The sequence below is a fragment of the Coturnix japonica genome, chromosome 2 (genome assembly GCF_001577835.2).
Source record: "Coturnix japonica isolate 7356 chromosome 2, Coturnix japonica 2.1, whole genome shotgun sequence".
Classification (NCBI taxonomy): Eukaryota; Metazoa; Chordata; class Aves; order Galliformes; family Phasianidae; genus Coturnix; species Coturnix japonica.
Window position 1 is genome coordinate 62,472,566 of NC_029517.1, and position 19,507 is coordinate 62,492,072.

At 43.0% G+C, this 19,507-nt stretch overlaps 1 protein-coding gene across 4 annotated transcripts in view; it reads right to left on the reverse strand.

Moving 5' to 3' along the window:
* Positions 1 to 19,507, reverse strand: part of RNF152 (ring finger protein 152) — a 40,267-nt gene that overhangs the window by 7,489 nt on the left and 13,271 nt on the right. The window contains exon 1 of one of the 4 annotated variants that reach the window (XM_032442482.1): positions 3,005 to 3,199. The exons of the other annotated variants lie outside the window; for them this stretch is intronic. The gene's annotated coding sequence lies outside the window, so the exon portion shown is untranslated. Of the gene's footprint in view, positions 1 to 3,004; positions 3,200 to 19,507 lie in introns of those variants that run through there. 4 annotated transcript variants of the gene reach the window in all.

Here is a 19,507-nt window from a genome sequence, read left to right on the forward strand (position 1 = left end):
AGGTCTCTTCCAGCTCAATCTATTCTATTTCAAATCACGACATTTCTTCCCCCAAACACTTCAAGTAACAGCCAGAGATATATTCTGACTGATCAGCGGTGACATCCTGTGAGCGGAGGCTAGTATGCTTCCTCCAGAACATATCTAAGGACAAGTTAAATGGCAGTCACAGCCATGTAACCCATCAGTCTTTGCGGATGCTGATGAGCTTGCCTTTCCCACAGCTCATGTATTTAGCTTGGTGGGTAAAATACAGCTTCACTACACTGAAAGGGATAGAAGAAAGTCAAGCCATTACCTACACTCAGAATTAAACTACACAGTAACAGCAGAGGAAGTGAGAAGAGACAGACCTGCAAAGCAGCATCAGGAAACCATCCTGCCTGCCCCTCATGCAGCCAATTTCCACAGGGCTGCTGATGGCCACTGTAAGGTAAGAGTCACACACATTGATAGAGACTGCTCTCAGGAGAGGAGACCCAGGAGGAACCCGAGGAAGTGATGAACTGTGGGTGGCTCAGAGTGTGACACAGAGGCCCGCCTTGCAGACTGGGGCTGCCCTCTGAGGAGTCTGAAAAGATGTGAGGAAATACCACATGACTCGAGAGCAGCACAGACTCAAAGCTCTGGAGAATAAAACACGGCTCTCAGCTGTTTGTCATTCATGCCATCTGCTCTGCTAATACACCTTGTCAGAGGCTGAGGCAGGGCCTCAAACTCTCTTCTTTTGGGTGATGCCAGGCATGCTGTAGCACTGGCTTCCTGCTTCCCAAGACATCAAAGGGGGAAAGGGCATTTGCTGCAGTTCCCAGCCTCCCAACACAATGCAGAGATGCTGCACGAGGCATACAAAAGAAGGTTGCTGCAGCTAATGCAACACAGCTACAGGGAGAGGAAAGGGAAAGCAAGGAGGTTTGATTAAAATTAGGTTTGCTGCAAAGAATGTTTGCACAAACACCAGCTATAAAGACATCAGAAAAGGCAGTTATTTTTGGAACCCGGATCAAAGTTGGACATTAAACATCCACTGGATGTGAGATGGACAAGTTCAAGAACACAACAGTGACAAGTCACTGCCTGTTAACACAGTATAAGGACAGCCCCAAAGACTAAGAAATGAAAAGCACAGCCTTGAAGGGGTGCTGCCTCCACCAAAGAACGAAGGACTATCTTCACACATATTTCTAACTTATTAAGGCTCCAAATTACACCAGCATGAAAGCCACAAAGAGCTATTTTAATAATGCCCGTGGAATTTCATACAATTCACAGAAGATTAAATATCACATCACGTTGTTAAAGACTGGCTCCAGGGCATGCTGGGGTAGTTAGCTCATCAATGAAAGCCTCGAAAACTTTGCACAGGCTTATGCATGTGTTTAGGCACGCTGCATGGCAAGGTTACTAACAGACTTCTAGCAAGGCAGACATAACTTCACCTTTCTCAAGGAAGGTTCATTACACAAAGTCCCCAAACTCATTAAGAATTCTGTGACGGTATAACTGTCTATGATTTACGACAAAGAAAGATCCACCAGGTTCAGGTGCCCTCAGGCTGGAAAGGAGATGGAGGGTGCAGTGCAGAGGGGAACTAATTGTAAGAGCCTTCGGCCCACAGACATGGAAAGAAATGCCTGCTACATTCACTTAAGACTGACAGTGAATAGTAAGCATGTAATTAATATCCGGTAGCATTCCTTCTACAAAATCCAACATCTATGAATGTTTTCAGCAGATTTGTGCTCGTACAAAATGTATTAGGACTGTTGCAAATACCTAGGACGTACTACCTGACTTTCCCTGAATATCCTTCATTAAACCATTCCATTTATTTTTAGGCTGTTCTGTAGCACTAATTACCATAGTAACTGAAACAGCACAAAGATTAATTAATTTATTCAGCACAACACCCTTGTTAAGAGAGAAGTATTATCATTATTATACCCTTTTATCATCTAAGAAAAGAAGCGCAGAGATGACGTCATTGGTCCAAGGTCATGCAAACACCACCCAACCCAGGGGTAGGGTAGACCCTAGGGTGAGAGGAATTAAAACACCACCCAACCCAGCCCCAAAGCTCCTGGGTAATTTCATCCCAGTTCCACATCTCGCCTCATGTGCTGGGAAGCAGGGGTGGAAGATTCTAAACAGAGAAACAACAAGGTTCAGGAAACAACCCAATTCCCCTAATTGCTCCTACAAGGCAGCATCTCCATGTCCTGTCCGAGATTTTCTGTTCATTGAACATATCATCTATTCCATGGACCATGAAAAACATGAAAGTCTGTGATCCAAAAGTTAAAGCATCTCCGCAGACATCATGCAAACTGCAACTGAGAGAATGTCTGCATTTTGAGGAACACAAAGTTAACAACAAAAGAACAAATTTAATCCAATTTTCTCTTGGGAATTACTTATTTGCCAGTCACCTTCTGCCTAAGACGGACAGCCTACACCCACTATTCCTTTCCGTTTTGTTATTCAGAATTGTACAGAAATACTGCAGAGCAAAAGCACTTTAATTTGACCAAATCCTTAGCCAGCATATGCTGGCATCACTCCTTCAGCTTACTCCAGCCCTTGCCAAGATGACAACTAGGCATACATACTCCCGGATGTGTGGAGTCACAGAAAATAACAGAGTGAAACTGTGAAATATGGAAATATGAGCCGGCAATATCCTACAAACTTGTGCCAGGGGATCCGTGCTGATGGAGAATCTGCTCTGGATGACCTCAATACAACAGACTAAACAGGACAGGGGCTGACCTACCTCTCTGGCACTCAGCTATCAGAGGTGGACCCCAGAACCTGGCTACAAGATGTTAACAAATGGCATTTATTTCAGGAATTGCCACCAGCCAGCCCTTCCAACAGACAGCAGAGACATAAAGGCCCACCACACTACTGTAACCAGCTGCAGAAGTCTACATTTTTGGAGCAAAACCACATCAGCTGAAAACATTAACCTTTAGTGCTTTCATATAAACAGAGAGAGACTCACTTGCTGTACGTTGCTCCATCGCACCTCACATTCTCTGCTGCTCCCTCCTTTTATCTGCAAACTTTGACACGTCCACATTCCCCAGCTCAAAGACCTTATTTTGGTCAAATGTGATCAGGATAAGCTGCACTTTGTTCCAACAGCAAACACTACTAATCACTGCATAACGTGCCTGGTCAGCAAATGATGAGAACAGTTTTTTACTGCTGAGTCAAAACAGTACAGCCATGCTCACTAGAAAGCATCATACAGTGTTTTTTTTTACCAGAGGAATGGCTATTTGACATCAAAATATTGCTGACAAACGTGCCTATTTCAGACACATTCCATCTGCCCACCCAGCCCTTCAGAAGCCTTCCTTACAGTTGGACATGGGGACCAGGCCATGGAGATTGACCTGCTCCTCAGCATCCCAGAGCTTCTAGGTTAGCAGCTTTTTAACAAGGTGATAAGCCAAGCTGATCCAGAGCTATAGGTCCCTGAAACTTCCAGCTCCTAGGTTCTCCCCAGCCAGGAAGAGCACAAGAGATCCCTGTATGCAGGGCTGCCTGGCCAGAAAGTCTCATGAGTGACTCCTCATTTCTGCTGTCTGGAAGTTCTCCTTCTGCATGAGGAGATAATGACAGGATGACACCAACCCTGGTCATGAAACACCCCAAATCTGGACATACTCCCGCAGAGGATACTACAAGATTTCCTCTCAATTTGAAGATGAACTGAAACTCCAGGGCCCAAAGCATCTCAAGTGACAGCACTCGTTTTTGCAGTTCATTCTCATTGTAACTCTGGCAGGGCCATTAGCACTTTTATCAGTTTTCTTGGCTGCTCTTAATTATGCCTGACATACTGGCAGACCCTAGGGTGAGAGGAATTAAAAGCCAGGTTTCTCCACCACCAAGTGACAAATTCATTTGCCACTCAAGCTGACATTAAGCGGAATGGGGGTGGGGGCCCAGAAGAAAAGCAATCTTCTCATCCCCTGACTAAAAGCCACTTGGTTAGTCACTGATGGCCAGGACACATGGAACAGATGGTTGGCAAGGACAGATTTAAAGTATCTTCCCTAATTTACAGTGAAGTCACAAATCAAGCCACAAAGGCCAAATTCCACAACCTTACAGCTATACGCAAGCCGAGTAAAGCTTGCTCTGCGGACATCAAACTCATCAAACCCAGGACACAGGGAAATGGTTTTAAGTTAAAAGAGGGAAGATTTAGGTTGGATGTTAGGGGGAAGTTCTTCACTAGGAGAGTGGTTAGGCCCTGGAACAGGCTGCCCAGGGAGGTTGTGGATGCCCCGTCCTTGGAGGTGTTCAAGGCCAGGTTGGACGGGGCCCTGGGCAACCTGATCTAGTAAATGTGTATGTTTGGTGGCCCTGCCAGGCAGGGGGGTTGGAACTGCATGATCCTTGAGGTCCCTTCCAACCTGAGTCATTCTGTGATTCTGTGATTCCAGGTAGCAGCATCTTCTTCCCAAAAAAGATTTTCATTCATGGCTACACGATGAGATTCTGTGGTACTCAGAATGTAGAGGGAGAGAGACCACAAAGCAACTGATCAGTTAAAGTGACAAATTTGTTCTCCCATTACAGCTTTATGCTTCGTCTGCCATTGATAGAATTTGCCTGATACCTGAAGAGAAACTTAATTAAAACATTCTTCCATCCCTCCCTCCCCTGAGAATCTGCTAGTAGCCTTACATAATACCACCAGCCAAAAAGAAAAACAATTTTAAATAAAGAAGTAATTTTAAATAAAACCCAAATGCTTCTCACTGATACAGGTCAGCGGGTGCTTGACTGGAAATCAGCTTGAAGTAGCGTATTAAGGCAGTTGACTATTAAAGAAGTGAATGGTGCAGCTCTCTGAGTAGTTTTTTATAAAACCAGGTCAGAATTTGCCTGTATTTTGGTTCAAACAGAGGAAGACAGAAAGGAATCAACATTCCCATTTCATGTGCTGTTTACATAATGTGAAAACTAGAAAGCCCATCTCATGCTTACCTCAAGCAACTCTGCTCTGTGCTTCTGTCTGATACAATGGAACCCACAAAGTGTGACTTTCCAAGGAAGAGATGCTGAGACCCACACTGCTCAGCAGCCCTGCTCCCAAAGGCTGGGCTGGGCTGTGTTTTGTGAGGGTGTGGGTAGTGGAGGTTTCTTCCTTTGCTTCAGCAAATAACAGGAAAAAAAAATAGCAAGAGATTCAAGGGAATCCAAACAATACACCCTCTTGCATTGAAAAGGATGGGATTAAGCGATTGGAAAACATGGTGGTAGGAGCCTCATAATAATAAGGAAGATCTTTTCTGTCACATAGATCCTAAAGAAAAAGAGAAAGGTTTAAGGGAGACCACACTGCGATGGTAGCTTTAAACCTTATTACCTTTCTCCTGAAATTTACTGAGCAAGGGAGTAAAGTCCCCCTATTTATCAAGAGAAAAGGTGCAGCAGATGTCATAACACAGAAGAATGACTTCCAAGAGCTTATCTTCACAAGAGAGCAGCCGATAACCAGCTAGCACGGCTCCTCAAGGTCAGCCAGAAAATGTCATTTTCTAATGCAGACAAATGGTGATCTTCATGCATTTGCAGCCTCTGATAAGTGCTACAACTACCCCAGGTCACAGCACCGGTCATTCTAGTTTGCAGACTACACCAAAAGGAACTGGAACCAAACCAAAAACTGCTCTCTTATTGGAAACTAATCATTCACCCCGTAGCACTCCTGGCAGCTAATAATATTAATACCACATTCACCGCCTGAGTTTTGGGAACAGTCCAACACTCACTGCAAATACGGATCACAAGCAGAGGTAGGCCAAGCCCAAGCAGCATACATATTCATGGTTTCCTATTTCTAGGTGATCTGCTTTCCTGGTATATATCGGGACTTTACAAGAGTAAAATCCTCCCCAAAAGATCTGGCATACTAAAGAGAATAAATAACTTTTTCCAACAGTTTTCCAAGCTGCATGTTCTACCTATAACTACAAACACTCCACTCGGAGGTCTGGAGCAGCCAAGTAATGAAGTGAATGATCTGACATTAGCCACTGAAGTTAATGGGATGACAAACGCTCTTGAGGTCAGTTGCACATTTACATATTTAACACGCTATCCATCAGAGTAAGTAATACAGAGAACTGGTGTCAGCAGCCACAGGCAGATCACTAAATCTCTAAGTGGCAGAAGCCTTCACTCCTCCCATACCACCCTGAATATGGGCAGCCTGGGAAAACACAACCCAATCTTCCCAGAACATCTGCAACTAACCTGAATGGTTGCATGAAAAGATTCAAAGCCCTGGTCCCACCAGGGAATATTTCTGACTAGAAGGGAGGAAATAAACCAATGCCAGGAAAGCTTCTTGGCTCTTCCCTTCATGCCAATAGACATGGGCATGGCTGTGGGAGAAGACTTCTGTGCATGGTCTTCTAGGATGAAGCCTAGAACAAGGAAAGGGAGCCTGCATCCAGACTCACTTTGCCTCGTGTGAACCAGCACAGTTTGCAAGATGAGTCACCTTGCAGCAATGCAGTTTAGGTACCATAGAGGCCAACAACCATAACTCAGGTAGCAACTGGGCCCGCACTGGCTTGTCACACAACCCTCTCTGGTGGGCCAAGATAAATTACAGCTCTCTAGAGACCGAGCACAAAGCTGCAGAGCTGCCAGCCTCCCTGCTCCGACAGTCGTGCCATAATGGAGACTGGCCATCAGCCACTCAAACTCTCAGGCAGGGGAAGATAAACCCTTCTTGCTTGTGTTACTAAAAATCTGTTTGCTTTCCTTCACAGAAATGGTAGGTATTCAATCCCAAGAGCCACTCACCTTCTGTAGCTGCAAGGAGTTTATCAGACCTGCCAAGATCTGTCAGGTTGTATTTCCTTCTTTACAGCGAGTTTCGAAGTTCAGGCTAGACATCACCCATCATACTTCTGCCAGTCAAAGTCTGGCTGCTTTAGAAACACCCTGGTGTGAAAAACACTCTACTTGGCAGCACTTATCTAACAGTATACAGCATTTACTGCATGAAGGAGTGCAGATGCTGAGAAAGGATGGTGTTATGCTACATTAGAGCAAAATATCAAAATAAAGCAAACTGCTTTGCTGCTTAATTTAGGGCCTAATTCTGCAGAATTAGCTTTGAGAACAACAGAACAAGCTTTGAGAAGATAACAAGCACAATATTGCTAATGCTCAGGACTTCATCACAATCCTGATTGTACAGAACAATGCTGAGTCCCTCAGGCTCATGATTATCAACAATCAGTTCAGTATTCAGTGAAAAGCTTGAAAATATCAACTTCAGAAGCCCCAGCTTCTGATTAGCCAGAACTCCCTGAACTGCAGTCTCTAACTTGCAAACCAGTCTCGTGATTCCCTGGGACTCAGAACCTGAGTTACAGCTAACTAAAGAAATGCAGTTTCAAGTTGAACAAATTCATCCGTGATTTCAGACCAAATTAAGCAAATACTTTCTCCCTGGGCAAAAACAGTAATTTCCATTAAAATGCCAACCCATTTCAGCTTTTGTTTCAGTTTGACTGTTTTCGTTCACAGGAAAGAAATTTTACCTAGGTAAAGCAATGGGCAAACAAAGCTTTTGGCATCGACTCTGGTATAGCTACTTGATATTGTCAGCCACTGGTTGGGACAGAATTACCTCTTACTCACACCACCCTACTACTGAATGCAAATACATAAGTCAGACAATGCACCGTGTTTTCTTTTTCTTACCCAGCCCAGGGAAAGCTAATAAGATAAATACACCCAACTATTAAGCAGTAGTTTCATAGCCGCACATTTGCAAAGAGTCATTCATTCTGGTCGTTGGCTCAAAAATAAATAAAAAACACAACATGGGGCATTTTCATCACATAAGTCACATTCTCTGATGTGATTGAAGCCTGAAGAGTCCTCTGTTTGATGGGATTACTGTTTTATGAAGTGCTTCTTGTAGAAGAACTAGAGTATCTTGCTTTGGAAAGGCAGGTAGTTCAGAGTCACATTCATCCCGGGTAGACTCAAAAGCACATCCCAAAAAGTCACTAATAGCTTATGAACACGCATCAGAGCAGCTTCACCACATACATGCAACATATATTACACGTAGCATCACACAGAACAGCACTTGTAGCCAAAAAGGTGACACTCAGACTGCAGGAAGAGGAAAGGCCAAAAGCCCATTACGTCACTCTATAAAGTAGAGGTGTGGTCTAAGAAGACTCTATGGTCTAAGAATCTGGTCTAAGAAGTACCTGTGCAGAATTAAAGAAAATTCAATTCGTTTAAGATCTTAATTCTATTCTGTTGAAGTAATACCTGTGTGCCTTACAGCAGTATACGAGACACTGGACATATCAGTGTCTACAGTCAGAGCAATGCCACAGGAACCACACAACTCACACCAGTTGAGGAGTTGGCCAACAGGCTGAAAATCAATGTGACAAAGCAGACGTGAAACATACCTCTTATCTACTACCAAATCAAGTTAGCATTTAGGATGAAGAATACTTCAGCTCTGGATCCAGGTTTGCACTGTGCCACAAACTACAACACCCCTTGCTTTCTAGCCAAAAGAACCTCAGATTTATTTAGTTCACTGACATCACTGTTAATTCTTACAGTTGGGTCAGCATTGTCCTAACTTTTGCTTAAGTAACTTCATTTGTCAAGCGCCTTCATTCTAATGATTACTCCTTTAAAAAAATCAAATGGGTGCTTTTTTGTGTGTCTCGTATTTTGCCAAAAAAGCAGCATCTATTGGGAAAATCATTTTCTGAACTTTAAACCACTTCATCATACAGTGTTCCGTGTTTTTTTAAGCAGTGGAACTTGTGTTATTTCACACTGAGTTTGCAGAACACTTGTCAGGGTGAGGTCCTTGTCAATATAAAGGGTATTTAAGTGCTATGGCAATTAAAAATAAACAAATAAATGTAGGTATCAATACAAATAGATAATACTATTATTATTACTATCACCCACAAGCTTTGGCTGGAGCTCTCATCTCCTAGAGCAGCTGCTTCTAGAAAAGAGAGCTAAGAGAGCAAGAGCCAGCAGGTGGCACTCCAGAATACACAGCACCGAGCAGCAAGGCTTGCAGGACCAAGCAAGACCGTTCAAATCAGCTGTGCCACCAGCTTCAAGTTTGGTTTGATGACCGTCCCCCCCTTCTCACTCCCAAGGAGCAGAGACAAATGCTTCCAGCCCCACCCTCAAGCACCATCACTGTGGTGGATAAGAGGAATCATGTCTGAAAGCACAGGGCACAGCACACCCAAAGTGCTGGGTTCATGGCTTGCTCCCTTTGGGCAAGCTGAGATCCTTCCCATGCTGTGTGTGTATGTAGAACTGGCGCCCTTTTTCCATGTCCTGCCGCTCTCCTGTACTCCTTCAAACAAGCTGAAATAATGCTGCCTTTTTATTGCTTTAAAACAGCAACACACAACACACCCTAATGATTAAGAAACCATTTTGCCTCCTGTTTATTTTTAGCTTCCTCTACACATACAAAACATCCACAGCCTTGCCTGCACAGCTATGAAGCATCTCCACAGATGGCTCCTCGAGGCATAGCGTCGATTCCCACCCTCCTCAGAGCCCTCTGCCTCACCCCATCGCTCACACTCCTCCCGCAGCAAATTCAGTCAAACTGACACTTCTTCCAATTAAATGCTGACTGGCAGGAAAGCCTCTGTCTACGATCCTCCTCAGCCAGAAGAAATAAATCCAACTCAAAGAGCTGTGGGCTCACCCAGTCTTTGAAGATCTCGTCTAACCATAAGAGCAATTAGTTTGTTATGCTCCTGGTTGAAAAGCTCCCAGTCAGTCTGTCTTAAACACAAGGCCCAACACCAAGCAACTAGGGGGGTATAGGAGGACATGGAACCTTTTAACCAAGGAAAATCGTGCTTTCTTTTTAAAGATAGTTGTTTTGTCTAACTCAAGGTATCAAGCATAGCAGTTAATTTTTAGAGACCTCATGAAATGACTCAGTTGATAAAGATTCAATTTCTACACCATCCTCCCCTGAAAAAGTTTAGAGTCAAAACATTAAAGGTCATACAGCTGGGTGGAAAAAAAAGACTGTGTTTTTATCAGAAGTCCTTATGAATTATCTAAAAACTATACAAATACTGAAAATATTCATTCCTCACGCAAAAAGACAGACATTTTTACCACTTATACTCTCCTTAATGGCAAATCTGTACCACAGGATCCTTCCATTTATGCAGATGTAGCAGAAAGGTCTGTCAGAAAGTAATTACCTTTCCTCTCCTGTCTCTGTCAGTGGATCTCTGGCATCTTTCCCCACAAACTGACCCCAGATATACAAAGACACAAAACTGGAGAAGTTTAAGGTCATCTCTGTGGATACAAGCAATGCACATGCCAAACAAAACCAGGCAAAACAACGTGTCCTCCTTGAAGAGCACCCACAATCAACGCCACGTGATGTTCACTGTGTCTCTGTAAATTCACATGTATATATCTAGAATTCACAACTCGTTCCCAATAAGCAGTAACACATACCGTTTTTCATGCTGGTCACCAACATTATCTAGCTGAAGAAGCATGATTCAGCTCAAGGTCCATGCATCCTACACACAGCACACAGTTTGCAGGTATCTTTTACTATACTAGAATGGGCTGATGACAAAGAAAGAGGAATAGGGCAACTGTTCTTGCTTACTGTGCCTTCCTAGCAGCCATCCCAGCGTGGATTCGCCTCATAAAATATTAATCTGTAGAAAAGTAAGTCATGAAGCATAACTGTAACCCATACCAATTTTAAACACGGAGCAGCAATGAAGCGTGTAACTGTCTGGTGATTATCATGAGACATCAGAAGTACTTCCAAGTTAGCAAGCGTTGCAGTTGTTGCTGTAAGAACTTACTTGATCTCCGTTTCCATGGCTCTCCCCAAGCAGATGGATGTTCCACTTGACATTCCACCCACCTGATGTGGAAGCAGAACTCAGGGGTGCCCAGGTTTCTCTATGCTCTCTGTTCGGTACAACAATCTGCATTCTCTAACGAGCAACCTCTCTTGACAGAGGAGACTGCAATTAACGTGGACTCTTGGGAGCTTTCATGTTCCCAAGCAGCAGAACATAGACAAGTGGTGGTAAGCGGGTTCAGAAAGGCACATAAAATTCCCCTGGTGCTGACTACAGTCAATAGAGATAAAAACAGCCAATCTTTTCTGAAAGCTCTGAATTTAAATTAAGAAGAAACTATCATATATTTAATGGAGCTGAGGGACCAAAGAGGGAAGAAATATCAGAACAAAAGCTTCTTGCTTTGAAGAGCATCATTCTACCCTCCTATATTCTTTTTTTTTAGCTTTACTTTCACAAAGAAGCTCAGATTCTGCAAGCAGACTTTCAGACTCCTCAAAATAAGAATGGTGCAGGTGCAAAACACAGGTGCTTAACTGGGAGTAGTGCAGCTGTAATGGGATTAAGCTGAAGACCTTTAAAAAAAAAAACAAACCGAACATTACATTTTTTCATTCCTTTATGTCTGATTGCAAAAACCCTCTAAAGAATGCAGTAAAGGTCACCAAAATGCACAGGTCTTTGATAGAAAAATGCCACTGTATACTTTTTTAAATTGCACAAAAAGGTGATATTATGATACTCTGATTTAAAATTGTATGTGTATAGGTTGCAGCCACCTCCGTATCTCCCTTCGTTTTACCAAAGCAACAGTTTTATAATCTTATTAAAGGACAAAGTTGTAGATTCTTATCACTTCATTAAATTGCCAGTGCATGATCTTTAATTTTTTTGTTCCTGTTTCATAACCACTAATTAACATAAAAAGATAAGAATTTATCCAATAGACCAGAGTGAGTTTCAGCCAGTAGAGGAGAGGGCAGCGGAGGAAAGTAACACAAGCACTGGGAAAGATATGTCAGGTTCCTCAAAACACAAAGCGAGTTTTTTGTTTGCCTTCTTAAGGGGAAGGAGTCATGTTTTCAAACTTTTCTTTACAGTAACAATGGCTATATTTTAAGAGATGTGAGGTTCTGAGAGAACCCATGATTATCGACATACAGACTTCAAGGAGAAAGCAGCAACACATTTCTTTGAGCTACAGTGGGATCCTCCAAGGGCTGCAACAGTAACATTCCTGTGGTCCTAGGGCATGCCTCCATTGCCCTTCACCACTCACCTTTAGGTCATGCTGGCTCCAAACGACTGGATATAAAGATGAAAGTAATGTCAGAAGGCACCCTCCTTTGCATAACTTCTTACCAGCATTAGAGCATTAGCAGCCCCTTATGCATTCTTTCTTGGGCCAAGGATGTGGCTGCATCAGAAAAGATGCAGACTAAATCAAGACTACAAAGTGGAACATGGTGTGAGGACATTTCCCTAAACTACTTATGAAGATGGGCATTATTTCCTCTTAAAATGAACATTTCCTTATATAAAATGCTTTTCACTGGATTATTTTGTCCATTTACGAGCATATTCAGGAACACCAGTATGAATTTCTTATCAAGTGTCTACTACAGACCAGCTTTTATCTTCTAGACACGTTTAAACTTCATAAGTTGCCTACTCTAATAGACTGACTATATATCGGTAGGCCACAATTACTGCAACCACAGTATTTCTCTTGATTTCTATTTTGGCAAGGTAATCTATCTTGTTAAAAATAAAATCTGGAGTCTAATATGAAATTTGAGCACATTCCCTTTGCCAGTCTCATTCTGTTCAATATGTAGAAACGTTTACGCTAGACCACCAAGAGGAGTCTCTTCAGGCAAATCAAACCCCCATCTCCTACTCACTCTACTTAGACCTTAAAAGAAATGCCATTATTCTGCTGACACGTTTATTACTGCAAGTGCCTAAAAAAATGATATCTTGCTCTTGAAAATTAAGTCAAAGTTCTGATTTGAAATTAGTCCAAAAGTGAGTTTTAAGCAAAATGTGGATTTTCAGATGAATGCCTTGATGAAGAAAATGAACAGCTGTGTTACCTGTACTGAGGCAAGTATTGCCTTTCTACTAAATAACAGATATTTGGCTATTTGTTTTCAGATCTGCATAATACCAATACAGGGTCTTTACATATGGGATGACTCCAATCACCAAAACTGACTGGATTTCCGAGCAAGATTTTATCTCCAACAACCACAATGGGCAATTCAGCGTGAAAAGAAGAGATGCAAGTCAGCCACAAAGCCAAGCCCAGAGGGAAGGAATGGGAAAAGAAAGCATGCCAATTAGTTCCCATGGGAAATGGTGCTAACATTCCTAAACCTGAGTGTTCCATCTGATTTTTCAGTTAAGGGTGATCTGTCTTCCATCCATAAACTGAAACAATGAGCCTTCTGACAAATCTTGGACACTGGGAAGATTTCCAGAAGGCAATGCAGAGTGAACTCACAAACTAGCTGTAAAACTAACTGAAGACACAGCTTCACCCTATTGCTGCTCAGAAGTTAAGGAGGCTTTTTTTTCTGCTCAAGGAAAATTCTTAAGGATACACATTCTGACATAGCAACATAATTCTGACTCCATCCTTTGTCACACAGTTCTTCCAATTTTTAATCTGAAAGAACACTACTACGCAGCACTGAATCTTTAAATCCTCATTCATCAAAACCGCTAAACACTTTAATTGGGTTCCACCAGTGTGACAGACAGACCTCGATCTACAGCCCCAGTGCCTGAGTCTGAAGTGAAACAGAATTAGAGGGACTCGTGACTTCTGCAAGCAACCAATCTCCCTGCTAAAATTAGAATATTAATGGGACAGGGCTCAAGGAGATAGTAAGGCCAAAACACAGTATCTCCTTAAATGAGGGGAGAAGTGGTCCCTTTTCATCATCTCCAGATCCCGATGCAACTTACTACAATGAAAGAAAGGTTCAGAAAATTACTTAGGAGCAAACTAGCTTGTAAGAACCTGAGTTCTTCTGCACTCACTGCAGAAGGAAACTTTCATTCACTAAGCATCAAACTGACAAAATAATAACATTCTTATCCCTTCTCCCAGATGAATGTTTTAAGTACCAGCAATTTCAGCAGCTCAGCAGAGCTCTGCCAGTGCCTCCTGCTGAACCCATTCTACTTTGAAGTGCATAATTCAATATTCAGGTCAGAAAGGAAAAGTGAGTATGAGGGATGAGAGAGACCTGGGTTCCTGTCCCTGCTCCAATGAATGTTTAATTATTTTCTATTAAAAATTCATTTGGAGAAGGGCTAGAATCCAGGCAGCCTAACAGCTTTACCTACAAAAAGATCCACGACCAAGTGCCACCAGAGGTAGGAGCACAGCCCTGCTTTCCTTTGGGTAAGCACTGCACCTCACACAGAGTGCTACCACTAGGCTCCTCTCCTGCCTGCACCAGAGAAGAAGGTGCTGAACTCCAAAAGTGAATAAAAAAGAGCAATTTAGCATCTCCCTGCAACAGAAGGAGGACTGTAGACTTAAAAGAGCTTCCTTTTGACTCTTCCTGAAGCCAGCCTACACTGCTCCCTATCTGGGATGCTGGCTTTTTCAAATCCCACTCCTGGGGCTCCTTTCTCCTGGCAATGCACCAGCGACATCATTATCTGCATCCCCTAGGCTAAGGTATCTGGAAGCTCGATGCTGCTGTATTTATGGTCTTTCGTGTATCTACTCTGTCAAGAATGTTCTCGAGTTACTTTGGTGTTACTTTTGGTGTGATTCGTGTTACAAATGACAACCAACCCACCACAGCTTCATGTTGAGCATCAAGTACTACAGGCTACTGTCTGCCTCAGCAATTGTCTATAACAAATGACACACAAGAGCATCCAGCCAGCCACAAGAGGGGATGGAAGGGAAAGGGGAACCCTGGTACAGCTGCTGCAGTCTCTGGGGGTAAAGAGTCTGCCCTAGGGATGGCCACCTTGCAGTCAACACTGGGTTGTGGCTTATAAAAGCCAAGTGCACGCAGCTGTGGCCATCTCATCCACAAACACCTGTCTGTCTGCAAGTGAACATAACTAAAACTATGTTCAAAACAAGTCGCTGGACTTTTCTCTGTTGTTTTGTTGGGGTTTTTTTCATCATTTTTGGCTCCACTACTGACACCAGTACTGCCTTCAGCAAAATCAGCATGCAAAAGACTTCCCAGGCAGCTTTCCCTATGTGACACGAGAGTAAACAGGAGGGGCATTTCCATTACTTTCTAGAAGGAGATGAGCTCCTACTGAATACCTGATTCAGACTCTATACAATTTTCACCAATCACTTGAAAGTTAAATAATTATCCCGTTTAAAGAAACCTAGCAATTATATTTCCACCCCCCCCTTACAGCAACTACTGCTGTTGTGACAATATTCATCTTGTCCATGATGACTATTATCTGCTGTATAAATATTGATGATCTGAGTAATTGCTGCTCTGTACATATGCTTCTCACAGATATAAATTTCTCCGCCTGAAGTAGGCTGCTGACAAAGTGTTTTCCTGCTTTTGCATGGCAATGAAACATTACTGGAGGTGCCACTGAGAGTTGTTAGACCTGGAGGGAAAAGAAAAAAAAAGCAAAAAAAGAAACAAGCAATGAGTACCAACAGCCATCAGTGGCAACAAAGCTGGTCTGGAACACAGTTCTAATGAGGAACTGCTGAGGAAACTGGGATTGTTCAGTCTGGAGAAAAAGAGGTTCAGGAGACTTTATTGCTCTCTACAATGACCTGAAAGGTCATAGCAAGGTTGGGGTCAGCCTCTTCTACCAGGTAACAACAACATAATGAGAGGGAATGGCTGCATCTTCCCACAGCCAGCCAAAAACAGACACCCCACTGCACGTGCTGCACAATTGGCTCACTCTGCCTCACAGCCTGGCAGTGCAATGGCCTAGTTGGTTTAGATGGGGCTGAGGCCCTGCCCTCCAGAGACACAAAGCCTCACACCTCAGGACTTTAATTTTGCCCCCGGACTTCAAACAGCCAGCAGCACAGGGGGATTAAGATTTTCTTAGTGGGCACCGACTTTCTAGGATAAAAAAAACTCAGAGTCTGACCATTCAGAGAATTACACCTCTGGAATTACTTGGCATGGCAAGTTTCACACCAAGTTTCCCTGTAGCACAACTCCACCCATCCTTTGCACAGCATTTGGAAACTAACACCGGATAAGGATGCTTAAAAAATAAGAGTTTTTTTATTTTTTTCTAGCTTACACCTGCTATAGAAATTTAGGACTGTGAGCTGGAGATTAAGGAGGGGGCAGCAGGCTGCAGAAAACAACCCAACAAAAAACACTGGGCTCCCTGCAGGAGCTGGAAACCAGGGCAGGAACAAGAGGAAACGGGGTGGATGGGGACAGGGAAAAGCAGGAAGCCACGGTGAACTCAGATAACGTGTGAGCAGAGTTTGGAGCGCCTGGAGGTGGAGAGGCCAGTAATGAGCCAAATAAATAGTCTGGAAGTCTTACTTTCTTTGCTGCCCTGTTCAAGCAATTACATAAGCCATAATACATAATTATTGCTGCCACTTATTTATATACATACATATATTACATGCAGATGAACAGACTCAACTCAAATATTTACTAACACTGACACAACTTATCTTCTCCCTGTGACATCGAGTGTTAAGCCGTGCAATTGCACAACGCAATAATTCCCCTTCTCCTTTCTGCAGCTTCTTTGATCCCCTTTCCTTCATAATTTAAACAGTGCTATGGGGATTAATGTGTTACAGTCTTTCATGACAACTCCGGTACATCTTGAAGGGAAGTTGCTTCCAGCAGGAAATTAAAGGTTGAACTCCTACCAGTAACCCTGAGCATGCTTAACTAATGCTAAGCCACATAACATAACCTAATTAGTACAACAGGTCCTTTAAAAGAAATCCACATGACCCCACTGTCAGGTCTTATACTGAGTCATTTTGGAAACCAGTTGAAACAGAGCCCTGCATAATTCCCTGTCATCAACAGTGCACTGTGCTGACTGAATAGACTGGGTCCTAGCTACAGCAACCAGGTAGTCTCTGCCTTCTTCACTCTATTTTCCCCCTGCTTTTTTTTTACAAGGCACAATTTGGTGGCCTCCAGAAAACGTTCAGCCCTACCTAAGCACCTTCCTGAACTTACATTACCCAAGCCTGTTTTGCCTGAACACAGATCAGCATCGCATAACCTGCCTGCACAAAGAATGCTCTACTGCTAATGTAAATTATTTTGCATGAAAACACACAAAGTAGGTGGGCCAAGCAATTGACCCATTCACAAGCACAAGCAATTGGTACTCACAAGTTTTTACAGGTATATTGTTTGAATGCGGTGTGCCCACAACTTTGAAAGTCCTGTTAGAACACCTTTAAAAACATGATTCAAATCTTAACTGCTACCTTCTCTGAGTCACTAGAAAGTGAAATCAAATTTCCACCAAATAATGCTCTATCTCCTATATAATTTTTAATCCCAGGTTTTGTTCTATAATCCCCATGACTTAATTTCGCTATGACGATCACTGCCCAACATACCTTTTCCAGCCAATCTGGAAGGTGAAGAAATACAACCTCAGATCATCACAGCCACATTGCCAAGTGAGGATGCAGTCATAGTTTGAAAGCTGCAGCTTTACCAACTCGCTGTGTTTTCATCAACAGAGCCACTAATTTCATCACATCTGCGCCAAAATTGCTATGTCCACAAAAAGAAATGCTTTGCTGGGTTCTTATCCTGATAAAGTATCCCTCGTGGAGATGTGAAAATGCAATTTCACTGTAAAAATAAATGCAGCGGAGTTAATCATTTCTTGTACTTGCCACATGGCCATCTATTTTCATTGCTTCCAAACATCTACTGCACTCTCAAAGCTTACAAAGCAAACAATGTGTGGGCTGCAAGACTCAGCTCCTCTGGCTCTGGGAGGTGCAGGGCACCTCTAGAATCTCCCTCTGCTACAACCAAACTATTCTGCACCAGCTTTTGACAGGAAGGGAATGTGCAAGAAGAGATTTTCCCAGTATCTGGAATTCTGAATTTTATAAGCTAGAAAATGCAGCCAAAACACTGATGGAAGATGTGTGTGTGCTGTTCCTAATCAAATTTATTTCCATGATGCACTCCTGAAATCGACTACCAGGTACTAACTATATCATGTGATAATCCAAAGAAACCTAATAAGCTGTTTGAGATACCAAGCAACCTCCTGAAATTGCTACTACTCCTACAGAGCAGTTTCTTCCAGCTCTTTGGTTGCAAACGGCGCCAGCAATCTTACAACAGAAACTGGCAAAAAGGGGAAATTTACAAAACAAGTCATATAACACAATTCACAAGCACTTGTTTACTTACGTGTTTAGCAGTTTCCTTTTACAAGGCACCACAGAACCGCAACTTATATTTCTTTCTGCTTGTTATTTTCACAGCCCTCGAGTGGAGTACGTTTCCTCCTTCAGCTAACGCCTACAAGACTCCCAGTCTTCACTTCAAGAATATTCATTCAAGATTCAGAGAGCCTGAACACGTCTACACTGACATGAGTGAAAAAGCCACGCGTTCCTGGTGCGTTACAGCCAATTTACAGTACTCTTTGCAGATGGAGCTCATCTTCAGTGACCTTAAAAATTTATTTTAATAAGGCCAGCACAGAGAGCACTACTGATGGGACTCACTGTTTTGGATGACTCGTATCACCAGTCTCCTGCTCAGAGGAGATCGTAAAAGGCTGCCAGGACATCAGATGTTGAGAAGAAGGATGCACTAAAAGGGTCAAACAAACAAAAACCCAAACTAATGGTTACCTGTTCTTCCCAGCCTCTTATTTATTTTCCTTCGCAGTAGCAAGAATGAAAAATAAAATGCTAACGATGTCATAGAGGCAGTTACTTAACGCACAATCTGCCAACAGTTTTGCTTTCAAAAGTACAACCAAGGTGTTTTTTTCCTCTTGGAAGGGATGTACTTAACACAGAAGCTCAGCATTTGTCACGTTTGACACCACTGAAGCCTTCAATGGTTGTTTCCCCCACCTAAATGCTTGCATACATTTCTCTGCATCCTCTCTGCTGCATGAGCAAGCCATGTGGAAATAAAATGGGATCTGCTTGTTACTGTGCAGGATAGGATTTATGCAAGGGGGAAGCCACTGCATCTCAAGAGCACGGAGCGTGTCACACCAATGACTCCAGCCCCTGTAAGAGAGGTGCTGGCTTCTGCTCAGAGCTGTGCATTGCAAATGAAAGATTAGAGAAGCTCATGAATTGTGATACCGGGACAGCAAAGCAGCAGGCAAGCAGCACATGGCACAGGAGTGAGCTAGGAGCTGCCTACATCTCTGGTACTAACTAATATAACAAAAGCCTGTGAACTAATAGAAAAAAAAACACTGGGCACTGGCTATGTGAGCAATATCACCTTGTATTTGAGCCCAAGCCATCCCCCAGCTATCATAACACCTCAAGAGCAACACCCAAGCTTGCCTGTCCCCAGCTGAGCAAGGAGCTGTTGGATATGGAGAACAACAGGCGTGAAAGCTACACC